The following is a 19,809-nucleotide window of genomic DNA, read 5'->3' as shown; positions in this document are numbered from 1 at the left end:
AGGGTTTTTATACACTGTATTAAGTGTGATAATGTGTTCTATGTTTGGTGTTTCCATATTTTCGTCCACCGCCTGTATATTTTTATAAATGAAGGGTTAAATTGAAACTGAAGGTAGAAAAGCGAAAGCACGAGTGCTGAACAGTGAGGCGGAGATTCTGTATTTGACCCATCAATCACAAAGTTGGTTTGACTTAATTCAGTTGAAGTAGAAATTAGCCACATGCCACTTAGAATTTAGGTAGAACTGAATATTTTCTTGAACGTTTCTCGCTTTTCTTCACTGAAAACTGTGATTACCCATATCCCCTATACATTTCGATATTTTTTCTCTATTGGATGTATATCTTTTATGTAGAAAAGGAGGTACTGTATCAACTGCAGACTGACCCTTCTCCACCAATCCCCTCTCTTCATCCAGCTCTCATCCCTCTTCTCTCTATCCATCCTCGATGTCCCTGTCCATCACCTCCACCCCTCCCTCTCTCTGTCAATCTGTTCCTCCCCCCTGTCCATCTGCTCCTCCCCCTCTCTCCATCCATCTGCTCCTCCCCCTATCTCCATCCATCTCCTCCTCCCCCACTCTGCATCCATCTCCTCCTCCCCCTCTCTCCATCCATCTCCTCCTCCCCCTCTCTCCATCCATCTCCTCCTCCCCCTCTCTCCATCCATCTGCTCCTCCCCCTATCTCCATCCATCTCCTCCTCCCCCACTCTGCATCCATCTCCTCCTCCCCCTCTCTCCATCCATCTCCTCCTCCCCCTCTCTCCATCCATCTGCTCCCCCCTCTCTCCATCCATCTCCTCCTCCCCCTCTCTCCATCCATCTGCTCCTCCCCCTCTCTCCACCCATCTTCTCCTCCCCCTCTCTCCATCCATCTGCTCCTCCCCCTCTCTCCATCCCTCCTCCCCCTCTCTCCATCCTTTTCTTCCCCCCCTCTTTCTGTGCATCTCCTCCTTCCCTCTCCCTATAAATTTCTCTCCTTTCTATTCCGTGTCCATCTCCTCCTCTCCCCGCTCTATGGTCCTTTTCTTCTCTTCCCTTTCTCTGTCCATTTCCTCTCCCCTATTCGTGTCTATCTCTTCCTCCTTCTATCCGTGCCTATGTCCTCCTTCTCCCTCGCTTTCTGACCATCTCTTCATCCTCCCTTCTCTCTCCACGTTATCATACTCACCCGCATAAGAGGCTGATGGTTCTTACCCTTACAGTATTTCTTTCCAGACTATAACTAATATGTGTACCAAATCTGACTGAAATTGTTCCAGGGATTTAGGATGAGCTTTTTACCCGTGGCTTTGCTCGCACACAGAAATAAAAACCATTGGTGATTTCGCGAACATGCCAAAAAGGCTTCGAACGTTCCAGAACATTCGACAACATGTACCACAATGATCTAGGACAGTGGTTCCCAACAGATGGTCCGCGGACTCCCAGGGGTCCGCGAGCTATGCCACAGGGGTCCGCAAGATGCTATTAGAATAAAAAATATATATTAAATATATTTTGTATGATAAGAATTTTTTTGTTTTGGCTGCTTCCTGCATGAGCAGAGCTTTTAGCGAACGCTAACTTCTGACTCTTAATTTGGCTTTTTTAGGCACTTGATACTGTGATATGACAAGGTACCAATCATGAAGGGGTCCTCGAGAAAATTTTGTTGGGAACCCCTGATCTAGGATGTTCCGGAATGTTCCCGAACATTCTGGAATCTTCCCGAATGTTCCAGACTATCCCCGAATATTCCAGAACATCCCGCATATGGAAGATTCTGGAATGATGTAGAACGCTCACGAATACTCTCGAATGTTCTGCTATGTTTTCGAATACTCTCGAATGTTCTGGAATGTTCTACAAATTTCTAGAGATCGAAACTTCCTAGCCATTATATCTTCAAAATCACCTACTTCAGGTAAAACGGGAACCGTCTTCGTGGATATGTGTAGAGGGCTACGGCACCATGTAACTCCCTTGATCGTACCGGGACTCTGAGTTTTAGCGCACGCGCATTGTTCACTTACTTTTATATGTTATATTGATTATAAGCCACTGCACCGCTGGAAGAGTGTTCGTCCGCTGTAATCAGGGGTAATTTCGTTTCTAGCTGCATTCACTTAATATTAACTGTCACATGGTCTTTCGTTGTTATTTGACACGTTATCTTCTACTATACTAGCCAGCCGTAGTGGCCGTGCGATTCTAGGTGCTTCAGTCTGGAACCGGGCGACCGCTACGGTCGCAGGTTCGAATCCTGCCACGGGCATGGATGTATGTGATGTCCTTAGGTTAGTTAGGTTTAAGTAGTTCTAAGTTCTAGGCGACTGATGACCTCAGCAGTTAAGTCGCATAGTGCTCAGAGCCATTTGAACCATGTCTACTATACTACGTCACGCTCCTTACCTTTGACGAGGTGAATCATGCCGGAGGGTTCTTTAATTTAATTGACTGTCATCTCAATGTTGCCTTCCCATGGTATTCTATTTCTCTGGTATAAGTAGTGCACCCCTTGGCGCAGGAAGGAGGGGGCGGGGTTTGGGGGGGGGGGGATTCAGAGGGAGAAGACGATGGAGCCGCAAAAATGTGGTTTGGGTTGCAGATATCAATTGAGAGCCATTCTCTTTACATACGATTACAATAATTTCTCATTACCGTAAATGAGACTGTGATAACACATCTGTGTTCTTCTTCCCATCTGTTGGAGCGCTACGTAAATGGAAACCAACAACCAGTCAAGGCATAAATTTTGGGTGATTTAAAAAAAAAAACCAGGCTTGTGCAGAAGCGTAGTAAATCTCTTTAAGGTTTGAAATAACTAATGGGAAATTATTAGAAGATTACATTTACTTCATTAAACAGACGTTGTGGATATGCAGTAACCTTCAGTTGATGTGACGCAGGTAAAACTTATGTTTGAGTTGTTACATTGAGTAAGTTACGCAAGACGGCGTCCATTCTTGAAATATAACTGTAAAAAACTAAATAGCTTCACCGCTGTTACAAAGAATCTGGACAGTTTTTATAGGACATGTCTTGCACTGAGTACTACGCAATGTGCCGAGGCGGTGGCGCAATTTCCCGGGAAGTAGCTACCTTGAGGTCATCGTAAACCGGTCATGTGCGCTTCTTAATGCCATTAAACTAGTGACCTTCCAGTACTAACTGCCGAGCTACAGTCACTTGAAGACATCAACTTTCCATACCGCAGTGACAAATACCAGTTAACTATAAACAATAAACAACGTATTTTTTTATTCTTATGACAGACACCATCTTTAAGATTAGTTACCATGCCGAAGCTTGACAGTAACCTTATATTAAGCAAATGGTCATCTACTTCTATGTTCGTAATTCGCAAGGGAAGTCTTTATTTATTTTGCTGTCCAAATAGTGAAAGCACACTACCACTTCCAGGGCCTCATTTCTTAATTTCCTAATGTGATTTCCTCAGTATCATCTAATCTAATTCGACTACATTCCATTATTGTTGTTTTATTCTGTTGATGATCATCCCATATCATCTTCTCAAGACACTATCCATTCTGTTCACACGCTCTTCCAAGTCCTTTACCGTCACTGGGATATTTACAATGTCATGGGCAAGCCTGAAAGCCCTCATTACTTCTTCCTGAACTTTTAATCACTTTCCAAATTTTTCCTTGGTTTCCTATACTGCTTGTTAAATGCAGCAATTGAATAACACCGAGAATAGGCTACAACCTTGTCTCTCTCTAATCTCAACCAGTAGCTCCCTCTCATGTCCTTCGAGCATGTATTCCAATGAACATTCATTTCCTGAATCTATAACCGTAAGTTTGCCTTATGTTAGACAGTCTTCTAAGTCGTAGAATCAGTATTGCCTCGCGCATTCTTATATTTCTCTGGAATCCAGTTTGCCTTCCTCAAGGTCGGTTTCTAACATTTTTTTTCCGTTCTTATGTAAATAATTCGTGTCAGGTCCCTGCAGCCATGACTTATTAAACTGGTACTTCGGTAATAGTCATAACTGTCAGCATCTACCTTTTTCAGAAATGGAATTATTACATTCTGAGAGTCCAGAATGAAATTTCCACTGAGCAGCGGAGTGTGCGCTAATATGAAACTTCCTGGCAGACATTCCGCTGCAGAGTGGAAATTTCATTGTGGAAACATCTCCCCCCCCCCCCCCCCCTCCGGCTGTTGCTAAGCCATGTCTCCGCAGTATCTTTTCTTCCAGGAGTGTTAGTTCTGCAAGATAGCTTCTGGGAAGTTTAGAAGGTAGGAGACGAGGTACCGCCGAAACTAAAGCTGTGTGGACGGGTCGCGAGTCTGCTTGCGTAGCTCAGATGAGCGGCAATCTCCACGGAATGCCGATGTCTAATTGCCGGCACGGCGGCACGGTAGCTCAGCGTGTTCGGTCAGAGGGTTAGCTGCCCTCTGTAATAAAAAAACTGAGTTAATGGATCAACGATTAACTTGAATAACTTGAACAAGCATCATAGAACGTCCGACCCAAACAAATTAAACGACCAAAAATAAAGGACGGTAGTGCACTCGCCCACGTTTGCAAAGGTCCCGAGTTCGAGTCTCTGTTCGGCACACAGTTTTGACCTGCCAGGAAGTTACAGTCAGGCAGTATTTCTTCTGCGTCATACATCTCACATAGCAGGTGATATAGTTTTGTTATAGCTGGTTCCTCCAAGGATTTCAAGTACTCTGGGGGAATGTCGTCTACTCCATCAACCTTATTCCGACGTAGGTCATTAAGTGCTCTGTCAAATTCTTGCCGCAGTACCACATCTCCGATCTCATCTTCATTTACTTCCTCTTCCATTTACATAAAACTGTGTTCATGTTAATTTCCCTTGTACAGCCGTTCTCTGTATTATGAACACTTTTCAAGTTTCCGTTCTTTGTTTGCAAGGAGAGACCCCCAGTGGCGGTATCGATTTTTTGAAATCAAATGCATGGTTATGTGGGTTAAGATACCAGGTATAACACGCCCTGCAGCCGTTCACCCTGGTGGGCTCTAGTTTGGGAGCAACCGTCGAAAAATAATTCGGAATTTCACGTGATGTTCTTCAGCTGTAAAAAAAGAAAGATTCGGCAAATCGGTTGCACAGCATAATGGTTAAGGTTTCGGCCTCCCATGCAAAATATTATCGGTTCGAAAAAGCATTAGGTTTTGTCTAAAATTTTATGTTTAAATCTTTATCAAAACAACTTTGGTCATTGTTTGTATTGTCATTTGGGATAAATTTAATTTTTTTTATTTTTAACGCTTTGTCACCACTTTAATGACCATATTAACTTTTTCAGTTGCTTTCATTTTTTCTTCCAGTCATTCTTTTTCCACTTGGAATCTTTGTTCAAGTGAATTTAATTTTTTCTTATTTATCTGTCACAACATTTAAACATTTGAAACTGGCGACGTATTGGTTAAAAAACAAAAGACGAAATAGTCTGTTTATATTGACCGTGCGATGGTGTCAAAATTGTATTTTTCCTTACAATATGTACATTTCTTTAGACAGTAACCGTAAAACAAACATTAAAAACAAAATCTTGTTGTGTTATAGGTAAAGTAGCGTGGATTCAGATTTAAAGGAAAGAAGGGATTATAAATAAAACGAAATCCAAGCAAAATGAGAAACGCAAAGTATGAATGCAATAACATGGACAAAAATATAGGATGAGAAAACGGTAGTAATTAAATCGAAGTTAATACATAAAAATGAATAAAATTATATGAAAAAAATTACAAGTGGAAAAAATGTTAGGATCGAAAATAAGAGCAATTGAAAAAGTAAAAAATTACTTTTAATCCAATTAATTGAATAAAAACAGCGACCAACGTCATTTCGAATAAGATTTTAAAATAAAAATTTAGTGAGCATCTGCTGAATTTCGAACCGACAACTTTTTGTCTGGGAGGCCAAAACCTTAGCCATTACTCTGTGCAACCGATTTGCTGAATGCTGCTTCTCGACAACTCTATCACATCACACAAAACTCCGAAACTTTTTTCGTTAATTAGTCACAAACGAGGACTTACTTGGGTGAATGGCTGCAGGTTGTGGCCCCTGGGACCTTAACCTACATGTCCATATAGATGGCTTCAGAAAGCCGATCCCACCACTAGGGACCTCTCTTTGTTACACCTCTTGATATTCTGATTTCTCCAGAGGTCTCTCTAATCTTCCTATAGGCAGCCTCTGTCTTTTGCATACTCATGAATTCTACTCTAGCCACACCTGCTTAGCCAATTTGCATTTTCACTCAATATCAGTCTTTATGCGCCTACGTTTCCTTTTGCCTGTTTCATTAGCTGCATTTTTATGGTTCTCCCCTTCGGTTTTTTTTTAAAATTCGGTATGTCGTGTGCACTCAAGAACTCCTACTGAGCCCTGTATTTTTGCCTATTTGGTCCTCGGCTACGTCACTATTGAGTATATCACAGATACCCATTCGTCTCCCATTCTGTTCCTTTTCCCTATTTCCGTCAATTGGTGCCTGTAATAGTCCCTTTGAAACTCTCAACAACCTCTGGTACTTCCAATTTGTTCATGTCCCATCTCCTTAATTTCCTACCTGTTCGCAATTTCTTCAGTTTTAGGCTGCAGTTCTAAACTAATAAATTATATTCAGACTCCACATCTGCCCTATAAATGTTTGCAGTTAAATATCTGGTTTCTAAATGTGTCCCACCATTATACAATGTACAGGTTGACAATTGTTGAACAATATGGAATAAAATCGTCATACCTTCTGAATGGTTTGCGTTAGGATGTTCAAACTGCAAGGTTGGCCGCGAGGCATGGTGGGAATTAATATGCGTGTGCATGGTTTGGTTTAGTGACGAAGCCCACTTTCATTTGGATGGGTTCGTTCATAAGCAAAACTGGCGTATTTGGGGGACTGAGAAACAGCATTTCTCGATCGATAAGTCTCTTTACCCTCAACGGTTGACTGTGTGGTGTGCAATGTCAGGTCACGGAATAATCGGTCCGATATTCCTTGATGGCACGGTGATCCCCGAAAGGTATGTGTAGGTTTTCGAAGAAGATTTCATCCCCATTATACAAAGTGACACTGACTTCGGCAAGATTAGTTCATGTAAGACGGCACTCGATCCCATCGAAACAGGAGAGTTTTTTGATGTCCTGGAGGAGCACTTTGGAGACCACGTTCTGGCTCTGGCGTACCCAGAGGCCGCTGGCATGGGCCCCGATTGGCCGCCATATTCTCCGGATCTGAATACATGCGACTCATTTTCGCGGTGCGATAACCCCAAAAACATTGCTGAGCTGAAAACAGCCATTCAGGAGGTCATCGACAGCATCGATGTCTCGAAACTTCAGCGGATCATGAATTTCGCTGTTCGACTGCGCCACGTCATTGCCAATGGTGGCAGCCATATCGAACACGTAATAACCTAAATCCGAACATTTTTAGTGACGCTTACATGTTGAATAAAGTGCGTGCACTCCGTAGTTTGTAACAAACTTACGTTTTTTTCATATAGTTCAATAATAGTCACACTGTATCTGAGACCTTCCGGTGCCTCCAAGTTTCTCCCACGTATACAGTCTTCTTCCATGTTTTTTAAACAAAGTTTCGGCAATGGTTAGTTCTGTGCGAAGTTCTACCATGCGGCTTCCCCTTTCATGCGTTTTTCCCAGTCCATGTTCTACTATTGTTCCTTCTCTTCTTTTTGCTACTACCGAATTCCAGTCACCAGACTCAGTTAAATTTTCATCCCCCTTAACTTTCGGAATTATGTCTGTTATCATAACACGTTTTTCAATCTCTTTACCACCTGCGGAGCTCGTTGGTATAATATAAATGTGTGCTACTATGACGGGCGTTTTCGTTTCTGTCTGGGCAACGCTAATGCATTCACTATGCTGTTCGTAGTATCTTTCCCACATTCCTTTTTTTATCTATTTTTAATCCCACTCGTACATTACCCCTATTTGTATTGTATTTATGACCCACCAGTCAACTGACAAGCCTGCACTCACCTGACAAGAAGTCCTGTTACAACAAACTATTTTTGCCGAACATTTTTGCAAAGAACAACAATAAATGCGAAGGTTCAAAAACGGTTCAAATGGCTTTGAGCACTATGGGACTCAACATCTGAGGTCATCAGTGCCCTAGAACTTAGAACTACTTAAACCTAGCTATCCTAAGGACAGCACACACATCCATGCCCGAGGCAGGATTCGAACCTGCGACCTGCGAACAGACTGAAGCGCCTAGAACCTCTCGGCCACCCCGGCCGGCTAAATGCGAAGGGGTATGAGACATTGGAGTCTGCCTAAACGCCCTGGATAGTAGCAACGATGTTAAAAAATTAACTTCTGAATAGTCATCCTTTAGTTTCTAATACTCTAAAAGTAGCAGACTAAATTATGGGATTTGGGTTCCAACGGTTCATAAAAACTACGCATTTTCTTATTGCTCAAAGATATTTAGGCGCATTTGTAGCATCATCAATGGTCGTATTTTATTGAGGTTTTAATCTCTAAAAAGTGAGACTTCGATGCTCTTCACTAAATAGATAGCCTGTTATAGTTTGTATCGTTGTTCTCTACACGAAATACTTGTTCCTCTCTTGCAGACTGAGGCGCAAAAATGCAGCACAGGTTGTTTTAGTGAACAGGGCTCACGAGTTAAAAAATAAATCTACGGAGTTCTACAAGGAATAACCTTCTACAGACAATGACCACAGCAAAATATGTCTCACTGATCAACATCTACATATATACTTCGCAAGCTACCGTATGGAGCATGGCGGAGTGTATCTTATACAGCTAGTTCTCATTTCTTTTTCCGTTACACTCACAAATGGAGAGAGAGGAAAACGAATGTCTGTATGCTTCGTATGAGCCCTAATTTTTCTTAACTTGTCTTCGCGGTCCTTACATGAAATGCACGTCAGCGGCAATAGAATCAGTCGGCAGTCATCTACAAATGACGGTTCTCTAAGTTTCTCAGTAATCTTAGAGAAATGGCCCATCTATGCAACTAACGGAAAGGCTATTTGCATTGCGTTTCTCTTCTTCTTATTTGTGGAATATCTTCAGTGCTTCGTAATACGTGTTTGTTTTATGTATACAATATTTGGATTAAGTAATGATTATAGGTATGTTACTCAATTAGTTTTTTGTCACTACGCTGCAGTTTGTTACTACATAAATTTACGATTTCTCACTAGTGTTTCGCGAAAAGGACGTCGTCTTCGCTCCAGAGATTAGCATTTATCACGAAGCGTCTACGTAATACACGCATGTTGATCGAACTTACCAGTAATAAATCTGGCATTATGCCTATGAATTGCTTCGATGTCTTCCTTTAATCCGACCTGGAGGGGATCCCAAGCACTCGAGCAGTATTCAAGAATGGGACGCTCTAGTGTTCCTATACGCAGCCTCTTTTATAGACGTACCACACTTTCCTAGAAATCTGCCGGAAACCGAAGTCGACCATTCGTCATTTCTTTCCTATTCTGTGTCAAGCAGCACGCCACAATACAGTATTCGAACATCGTAGGATTCATTTTCCTACTCATCTGCATTACATTATAGTTTCCAATCTTTAGAACAAGCTCACATTCGTCAGACTAAATAGAAATTCTAAGTCATCCTATATCATTCTACAGTCTCTCAACGATGATACGTTCCCTCACACTAGTGCGTCATCAGCAAACAATCGCAAGTTGCTGATCACCGTATCTGTCATGATATCACAAATGCGCCAAATTTTGTCTGGACGATAAAATTTTGTGGTGGATAATTCCCACAATGAATTTCTGTACATAACTGTGCACTTAGCTGTTCCGGGGTGCTTCATAAAACAGCAAATTTCTATAGAAAAGACAATTTATCCGACAAAGCTTCACAATATTCCTGCAAGCGGCAAATCTTGGTTGCAACATATGAACAGGAAGAGACCATATCACCGACAAGAGAAAAGTAGTTGGGCAATACATCCGCCGCGAACACCTCTTGCCACTAACGGTGCAACGCTACCTTATATTCCGAAACGTAAAATAGAATCATGGAAGAAAGCCGACAAATTGCACAGATTGGTGGATAACACAATAAGAATCGAAATATTTTACATGGCCATAAATTCCGAAGTTCTTGCAATTCGAATGTTGAAAGATCCTTACGAGCACTTAGTTTGTTTTCTGTGTATAGGTGCAACAGAATCCTTACAGCGAATAAGTTTCTCGACATCCATCCCGTGCGGGTAATGCAAAGTAAAACTTCCACACTACCAAAAAATGTACGCACTCACAAAAATTCCCAATTTTTTAAAGCCGTGTTGGTTCCGTGGGAAAACTGTGTCGTGGAAGCAAATATCAGCCTGATAGTGGCTCCTTCTCGGACGCTTCCAAACTGCTTTAAAATGCAGATTTAATCTGCATTCGAGAGCAGCGCGCATGAAATGCCCGTTCGACATTTTTACGATGATTAGGACAGATGCTAGCATGATTCTTTAAAAAAAGGATGTTACTGTATTCCTTCCCAACCACTACCATATCCGAGCTTGTTCTCTCCTTATAATGGTTCCGTCATCGATCGGACGTTAAAATATAATCGTCCTTCTGCGACGTTATCTAATGGATATCACGCTATTAGCTCTGTAACCAGAATCTCATACAAGCAAAACTGCGACTTTACCTGCAGTTACTCGTACTTTAGATAACTGGGCTACACACGACATTTTAAAATGAATAGGTCGATAATGTCGAAGGGTCGAGCAGCACATGCCGAGCAGTAAACTCGCTGCAAATAACCTAGAACTACGATCCTGCAGTCAAGTAGTCTATCCATTGGCTAGAATTGGATATTAATAAAATAAACAGACATATTAAAAGATAAATGAATAATTAATAAAAAATATTCTATTGTAACGTCTATAACTGATGTAAATGACAGAGGATTATGTTGAATAAAGTTTAGTCAAGAAAGAAAACTCAAGCAGAAATTGGTCCAACGATAACTAATTATAATACAGACAGACAATAAACTTATTAAATGCAGTGAAAATGCATTGAGAGCGTTATAAGAATGATAGCACAATCCCCAAACTAAACAGTCATCAAAGACATGCGAAAACTAAGACCATTCCATGATCACAATGCACGAAACATTCACCAGCTCCAAATAATTCAGTGATCGGTATAACGATTGACAAATTAACACACGTAAGACAATCAGTAGGAACACATACCCACTCTATATTCAGTTCCGTAATGCAACTGGAAAAAAGTTCTGCATGGGAGCACATTCAGACCTCGAAACAGTGAAAGTCCCATCAAAAGTTATAGTATTTTAGCCGCCGTTCACTGTCCACAATCTATCATCCACACGACCTAATAACACACGTGACCACAGGTATGTCTGCCTTCTTCAAGAACTCGCCCAAAAGTGTGCAGCATCGTTCTCTTGAGTACACCCCTCAAAAATCTCCTCTCAGTCGCCACTTGACTCCATCAGTGTTCCGCCACTGTCTGCCTCTCCATTGGCCGAAGATCGTCACCACCAAAAAGACATCGTTCTTATATTCTACAAACATGGTTTTGACTCAAGCTTTCCGCACTAACGTAATATATAAAATAATATATAAATAAAAAATGGTGAGCAAGCACACTCAAGTTAAATAACAACAGACTGTTGTTAAATATTGTTTAAACAATTATTTATGTCTGCTTGACAGAAGTGTCTTTGGTATTCTTTTCAATAGTGGTGTCAGCTAACACATGCATGTAACCACTTTTAATTTACATTGGTTTTTTCATAGTGGCTGTATTTATATTTAAATACTATATAATAATAGATAATATAATCTATTCGTTAAACGAAGTAAAGCATGGCAGTCTATGAGGTAGCGTGTATTCAGTTACCATGTTATTGTGGAGGTTACGATGTTCTGAGGGACATTTACATAATGAAAAGGATATAAAAACGTAATATATCAACAAATGAAATATTAATAAATACGTGGCTTTAGGGATGTTAGCTATAGTACAACACTATCATCTGAGGTATCGTTTGTTGAAATCTCAAAAAATCATTAAAAGCTGTTGCTTCTAAGGTACTGTGTGAACATGTTCAGTCACTGTAAATTATAATCCTCTGTATTTTTTAAGATGTTGTTGTTATGATATTGTTTCATTGGATGCACCTCCTTTTCTGAGCTCACCGATGTATTCAGATTTGTTTTATTATGTAACAGAGATTTTATTTTTGAATTTCTAAGAGCTGTTAATAGCCATTTCTCAGATGGTCTCACACCCTGCCATTTCTGGTGCACCGTACTTCCTTCTGCTAAGTGAGTGACCACTGTCCACATGCTTTTGGGATTTACGTGTATCCTGCCAAGCACTGTTTTCCTTTGTACCATCCAAACTCTAGATGGCCCCCCCTCAGGGGCCTCACGGTTCTTTCGTGAGTTTATGCGTGGCGCACGCCGGGACCTGAGCTATTGCAGCCCAGTCTTTCTTCCTGGGCTGTATCTTCCTCCCCTTGCCACTCCCTGTCCTCACTGCTTCCCTTTTGCCCACTCCTTCCCCTCTCTCGGTGGTCTTTCTTATGTCGACCATACTAGCCACATGGTGTCCTGTATGCCTTGCGGTTTTGTTCTCCTTGCCTTTTCTTGTTCATACTTCCTTTTTTGGCGTTTTTGGACCCCTCTGGGGTTTGACCTCCACTTCTAAATTTCATCTCTGCAGTGTGAGCCATTTGGGGAAAAACGCCCTCCGTAGCATCTATGGTGTGGCTACCTCACCCCTCTTCCTTCTCCTCATCCTTCCCTGATGTAGCCCCCCTCCACTTAACCCAACATTGTCCTGTTAGGTCACCAGCACTTGTAGTCAGTCCGTGCGGTGGAGCTGTTATGTACTCATCTGGCTGAGCCCCGTGACAACACAGGGATCACACTTCTGATACCAAAGACGTTGCCTCCCTGTATATGCCTAGTAATGGCTGCTTGTCATTCTGGAGAATCAGAACTCCCAGCAACGGCCACTGTGCCAGATTGTCCTTGCAGTGCATGGGTTGAGCCCATGGGGAAAGCCCCTGATTGGTAGCATCATGGTGGAGGCTTTGTGTATTAAATGTATCAAGCTCCAAAATACTGGCTGCTCTTTTGCAGTCATCTCTTCAGTTGATAATGGATCACTGAATGCTGCTTCTTACAATGCTGAAGCCTTCACTTCCCTGGCTACACCCTGGGAGGAGGGTCAGGCTCACCAGCTTGGGGTGAAACACTTTCCCTACTACCTGGTCTGCGCTAGGTCATATGGGGCACATTCACTGCCTCACAGCCGTTATTTTGTGTGGAAAATATCGAAGATAAGTTTGGCAAAGTGGAGCCTCTCAGTAAAATGCAGTCGAGTGCACTATTCATCAAAACTTCTTCTGTTGCATTAACCTGCAGCCCATCATGCTTGTGACCATCTTGGCGACGTCCCAGTATCCATTACTCCTCACTAATTTTTGAATATGGTTCAGGGAATCATTTTCCATAGGGACCTCATCCTTCAAACTGATGAGAACTCCGGGCCGATCTGGAACAACAAGGCATTCGTTTTGTTGGGCCTGTTCAGAAAGGTTGTAAGGACAATCATACCATACCAGCGCCTTTATTCTGGCTTCTGAGGGTGATACCCTCTTGGAGAAGGTCGAGATTATGTGTTACAAGTATGATGTGAAACTGTACGTCCCACCACCCAAGATGTGTTTTTGGGGCTTGCAGTTTGGGCATGTCTTCCCACTATACGACGGACCCTCTATGTGATGAATGTGGACACCCAACCATGATGGAGCCACTGTGTTCCGTGGCCCATGTGTGTTAAGTGTCACAACTGCCACTCTCCACACTTAACGGATTGCCTGGCTCATAAGAAGGAAAAGGAGGTATAGGAGTATAAATACCTTGATCGTTTATCTTACATTGAGGCTTATCAGAAATATGACTAACTTTATCCTGTGTCAGTGACTTCTGCCATTGCCTCTGTTATGTCCTTCCCCACTCCTCCCTGTTCCTTACCCCAGCCCTGCCCCCTCTCCTCTACCCTTTCCTTCAGTTCTCATACCCTCCTCTTCAGGTGCTGCTCCCCATCCCCAGCTAGAGAAGTATCTCCTTTCTTCAGTGCCTGTCAATGATGGGGATCCCTCCCAGGACCCCTTCCCCAGCATCTCTCAGACTAAAGGCCTGTTCCCACAACTCAGCCATGGAACACACAGTCTGTGTGTCCAAAAGTCACCCACTCTCTTTCAGTTCTGGAACTTGCAGAAGCCTGCTCTCTCTGTGTGTGCTACACTCCTCAATCTCTAGAATAGAAGAAAATGAGGAAGAAGAAGAAGAAGAAGAAACATGTCCTAGGACAAGGTATCCCTGGTCCCCCTGGACATGCCACCTCCCTCTCACAACCTCTTATATATGGATGTCGCCCCATCCTTGATGGCGATGAATGGTGACCCAGTAGCATGATTGGCCCCAACTTGTTCACCTCCCATTCAGATATCCACTACTGCTGTCACCTCCCAGAGCTGCAGTCACTTATTACCTTTTACTCGGCAGCTTGTGTCATTCTCCAGGAATCTCGTTTTACTGATGCTCACTCACCAACCCTTCCTGGGTTTCATGCTTTCTGTCAGAACTGGACTGGCCCTTTGACGGCTCCTGGTGGCATTTGCATGTTGGTCCATATGAATGTTGTTAGTACAGTGATCCCCCTTCCTACCGTATGGAAATCAGTTGCCGTCTGATTTTATTTTGGACTCTAGTGTGTCAGGGTTTGCAATCTCTGTCTCCCTCCTAACAGGCTAATTACATCTGCTGTCATAATTGCCCTCCTTCAGCAACTCCCCCCACCATTCCTCCTTCTTGAGGATTTTAATGCTCGTCACCCTTTGTGGGGCAATGCTTTTTTGTCTAGTCATGGGCTCCTAATTTATCAATGTCTTGCAGATCACGACCTTTGCCTTCTTAATGATGGCTCCCCACCTCATCTTAGTGCCACATACGCCATTTCTCTGCCATTGACCGTTCGCTCACTTCCCTCCCCTTCTTCCATCCTCACATGGGTCACCATACGATGACCTCTGTGATAGTGACCACTTCCCATTGATTTTCTCGTTCCCTTCTCACCTCCCAATGGCCAGCTTATCCAGCTGGGCTATTCATTCTGCTGATTAGCCTCTATATCCCTCCCAGGTCTTGTTTACATCTTCTCTGTCTGGTTGAATTAATGAAGTTGCACATGATCTGTCCAATAAGATAAACTGTGCTGCAGGCATTTCTGTTGCTGCCCGATCTACAGGCTCAGTTCGCCATTGGTCAGTTCCATGGTGGAGCACAGCCTTTGCCACTGACATACAGGATCGTCATCGCGCCTTGCAACATTTTAAGTGGCTCTTGTCCTCTGCTGGACTTATTACTTCAAATGTCTTCATGCCAATGCCTGTTCCTAAATCAAACAGAGCCAGTGGGTGTGTTTGGAATGCTTTTTCTCCTCTCTAGGTTCTTTTGTTCCTTTGTCACAGGTGTGGGCTCCACTCAGCATCGCTGGCCGGAGTGGCCGTGCAGTTCTAGGCGCTACATTCTGGAACCGAGCGACCGCTACGGTCGCAGGTTCGAATCCTGCCTCGGGCATGGATGTGTGTGATGTCCTTAGGTTAGTTAGGTTTAATTAGTTCTAAGTTCTAGGCGACTGATGACCTCAGAAGTTAAGTCGCATAGTGCTTAGAGCCATTTGAACCATCCACTCAACATCCTCCAAGGTTGTTTTTTATTGGAAGTTTGTGTTAAGTTCCTATGGGACCAAACTGCCAAGGTCATCGGTCACTAGGCCAACTTAATCTAACTTAAACTAACTTACACTAACGAAAACACACATACACCCATGTCCAAATAGGACTCGAACCTCCAATGGGAGCAGCTGCGCAAACCGTGGCAAGGCCGACACGCATGGCTTCCAAGGTTGTCAGTGCAGTCTTCCATTCTGGGCATTACCCTTCCAGGTGGCCTTTGTATAGACCCATCAGTTCTTGAGGAACACCTCATGGCCCATTTTGGGATGGTATTGGCGTCAGACTCCAATCTAGCACCTCTTATCAGGCAGAATCCTACAGTGAACCTTTTATAGAATGGTAGCTTTTTTTGGCCCTTTCTTCTTCCCACGATTCAGCACATGGCCCTGATTCCATCAATACCCAGTTGTTTCAACTCCTCAAACTTCTACAACCACAACATTCCTACAGGTGTTTCACATTATTTGGCTCCAAGGCATTTTCTCCTCTCAATGGAGAGACAGTGTTTGGTTCCTAAGGCAGCCCTATCAGTGTCCCCTGCAAGTTACTAGAATGGATAGTTGCTCATCAGCTCAATTGGGTCCTTGAATCTCGCATCCTTTTATCTCTTTACTAATACAGCTTTTTGATCAATGGTTCAAATGGCTCTGAGCACTATGGGACTCAACCGCTGAGGTTATTAGTCCCCTAGAACTTAGAACTAGTTAAACCTAACTAACCTAAGGACATCACAAACATCCATGCCCGAGGCAGGATTCGAACCTGCGACCGTAGCGGTCTTGCGGTTCCAGACTGCAGCGCCTTTAACCGCACGGCCACTTCGGCCGGCTTTTTGATCAATCATCTGCATCAATTGGAAACTGAAGATTGACAGACCTTTTCTCAGTGCTGCCATCTTGTTCCAGTTTTCTTCAAGCTTCTTAAGGCCTATAACATGCGTTACACACTGCAGGCGTTTACAAGGTGGAATGCGAATGTGGAGAGGCATACATTGGCGAGACTGGTAGGCCAATAGCAACGCGCATTCGGGAGCACGAGCGTTATATTCGTCTAGGGCAACACAACAAATCCGCAGTGGCAGAACATCACCATGACTGCGGAAAAGTAATAAAATTCAGTGAAGCCTGTGTGTTGGCCAAGCAGCCAATTATGACGAAATGCAAAATCAGACAGGCCATCGAATTACTTAAACACCCTAACAACATGAACAGGGAGGATGGACTCAGGCTTGCCCCATCTTGGCTGCCAGCAATCAGAGCCCAACAGACCGCACTGTCAACACGAGGCACGAGCACTACCGGCGAGTAACTGCTGCCGCGCGGCCGACGTCCAGCAGTTCGTAAACAGCAGCAAACTTCTCATTCGACGGTGGCCACCAATCATGGCACATAACACAAGAGCCAATGGACAACAGAGGTCACCACCGCAATAACCTATTAAAATAAAGTTCCCTCTCCTTCCTTAAGTGACCAATGAAACTATCTACCTTTTAAAAACAATGACGTAATGGCATGCGCAGTGAACATTAACAACAAAATATAAAGGACACTGCATAGCTAGAACGCACCATTAGACCCAGAAGAAGACCGCTGCAATCGTGGCCGAAACGTTGGTTTTTCTATAGCTGCAGTAGTTTTCTACATTATGACGCGGTACCAAACCCAGAAAACTTTTATGTCACCTCTAACACAGTTTGGCGTCATCGCATCCTCCTTATGCTCTGTAAGTGGGGTCTTCAGGGCCCCTCCCGATTTTTATTCGCCAGGTCCTGTCCCATCAGTCATTCAGAGTTATGGTTGGCGCCATTCTCAGCTCTCAGCAGACCCAGGAGAATGGTGTTCCACAGGAGTATGTAGGAAGTTTCCTTCATTTTCTCATCGCTATTAGTGGACTTGTGGCCTCTGCCAGACCGTTGGTCACCTGTGGTCTGTTTGTGAATGATGTTTGTGTTTGGGCTGGCTTCTACCCGGAGGACTCATGGCCTTTTTCGAACAACAACTCCAGGGTGCCATCTGGCGTACTTCCACGTAGACATTGTCGTATAGTTTTCAATTTTCTTCCCTTAAGTCGAGGATGTTGTGTTTCTGTCTCCATACTGTGGTCCATCCTGATGCGGGGCTCTACCTCGACGCCAAACACTTGACTGTGGTCACCCAGTTCCGTTTCTTGAGGCTTCTTTTTGACAACAAACATATCTGGTTGTCCCATATCCCTCACCTGACGGTTGGCTGTTTGCATAAACTCAATATTCTTCGCTTCTTTGCCCATACCTCGTGGGGCATGGATCGTTCAACCTCTCTTCACCTTTACTGGGCATTAGTTATGCCTTGTCTGGACTATGTTGTTAAGTTTATGGCTCAGCTGTGTCTTCCATGGTGCTCCTTTTGGATCCAGTTCACCATCATGATATCTGTTTAGCCAGTGGTGCCTTTCGCACTAGCCCTGTCAATAGACTGCTGCTTGACACTAGGATCCCCCCCCCTTTTGGTTCATCGGTCCCAGTTCCTGGTTTCCTTTGCCTTCTCTATCCATTCTTCCCCTGCTCACCCCTCCTATTCTATTCTTTTCCCAGCTTCAGGCTGTCGCCCGCCCAATGCCCGCCATAGGGTGGGCTTACCGATTGGGCTCTGCCTCACTTTTCTCTACTGTGATTTCCATCTACCCTCTTAGTCCTTTTGACCACATTGTCTCTTGATTACCGCCCCCCCCCCCCCCCCGCACTATCGGATATTTCCTCAGCCTAAGATTTGGATGGCTTCTGGATTCTGAAAGCCTACATCACTCCAGTGGTGTTCCATTGTTTGTTCTGAATGCTCTTATGGAAGTTTCAGGATGCCACTGTTTTTTACACCAATCGGTCTCAATCCACTGATCACATGGGTTATGCCTTCACGTCTTCTGTTGGCGTAGAACACCATCTCGTGCCTGCCACTTGTGGGATGTTTATAGCAGTGGGATTGGTTGACATCTATTGGACCATCTGCTTTATTAAACGATCCTCCCTCACCTAAGTTTTATTATGTATGGACTAAATGAGTGGCCTTCAAACTATTGCTTGCTGTTTTTCCTGCATGCCTTGGTCTCAGCCATCCATGACCTTCACGCCAATCTTGCCAATGCTGCTTGTTGAGTTGATTTACTTTGGGTTCCCTGCCACATATTTATCCAGGGTAATGAACTTGCTGATCTTCTGGCTGGGGGGGGGGGGGGGGCACCTATCCTCCATTCCCCTTGACACCTCTTGGGGCAGATTTACGGTTTTACATGAAATCCCTTTTTTATCATTCATGTGCCGACTTTTGGGATGCTACACCCCTGTCTAATAAACTTTGTGCAGTCAAGGGAACTCCCACCACATGATGTTCTTCCCTCCACCTCTCCTGGTGGAACTCTATCATCCTCTGCCATATCTTTGTAGTCACACCAGGTTGACCCATGGCTTTTTACCCCACAAATAGCTGCCCCCTCACAGTGATCATCCTCTGCCATATCTTTGTACAGTCACACCAGGTTGACCCATGGCTTTTTACCCCACAAATAGCTGCCCCCTCACAGTGATCCATATTTTGCTAGATGGCCCCTGCCTTTTGGATAGTCGCACTAAATATGACCTCCCACATTCCTTCTCCTGGGTGTTAGCAGATCACCCTTGCATGGTTATGTTTGTCTTATGTTTTCTCTCTGAACATGGTTTGTTCTCGCAGGTTTAAATCCTTGAATTTTCTTTGAGAATTGGAGTCTCTCAATGTTGGCCTTGCTCCCACGGTCATTGGGTTCTCCCTCCCCTTTCTCTCCTACATTTTGCATGTTTTTTGTACCATTTTGTTTCCCATTTTCTTGTGTCTTCATCCCCTGGTGTTGTCCCCGTTGTGCCAGGACCACGGTATGGTGTGGTATCAGAAAGGGTCGGTGGCACTGCTGGTGCCCCAATGCATGTAGCGTTTCTGGGGCGCCCCTGGTTTCACTGTTCCCTCCCTACCCCCTCCCCATTCTTTCCTCTTCCT

The sequence above is a fragment of the Schistocerca nitens genome, chromosome 2 (assembly GCF_023898315.1).
Source record: "Schistocerca nitens isolate TAMUIC-IGC-003100 chromosome 2, iqSchNite1.1, whole genome shotgun sequence".
Taxonomy (NCBI): Eukaryota; Metazoa; Arthropoda; class Insecta; order Orthoptera; family Acrididae; genus Schistocerca; species Schistocerca nitens.
The sequence above is the reverse complement of the archived record's forward strand: the minus strand, read 5'-3'. Positions refer to the sequence as shown.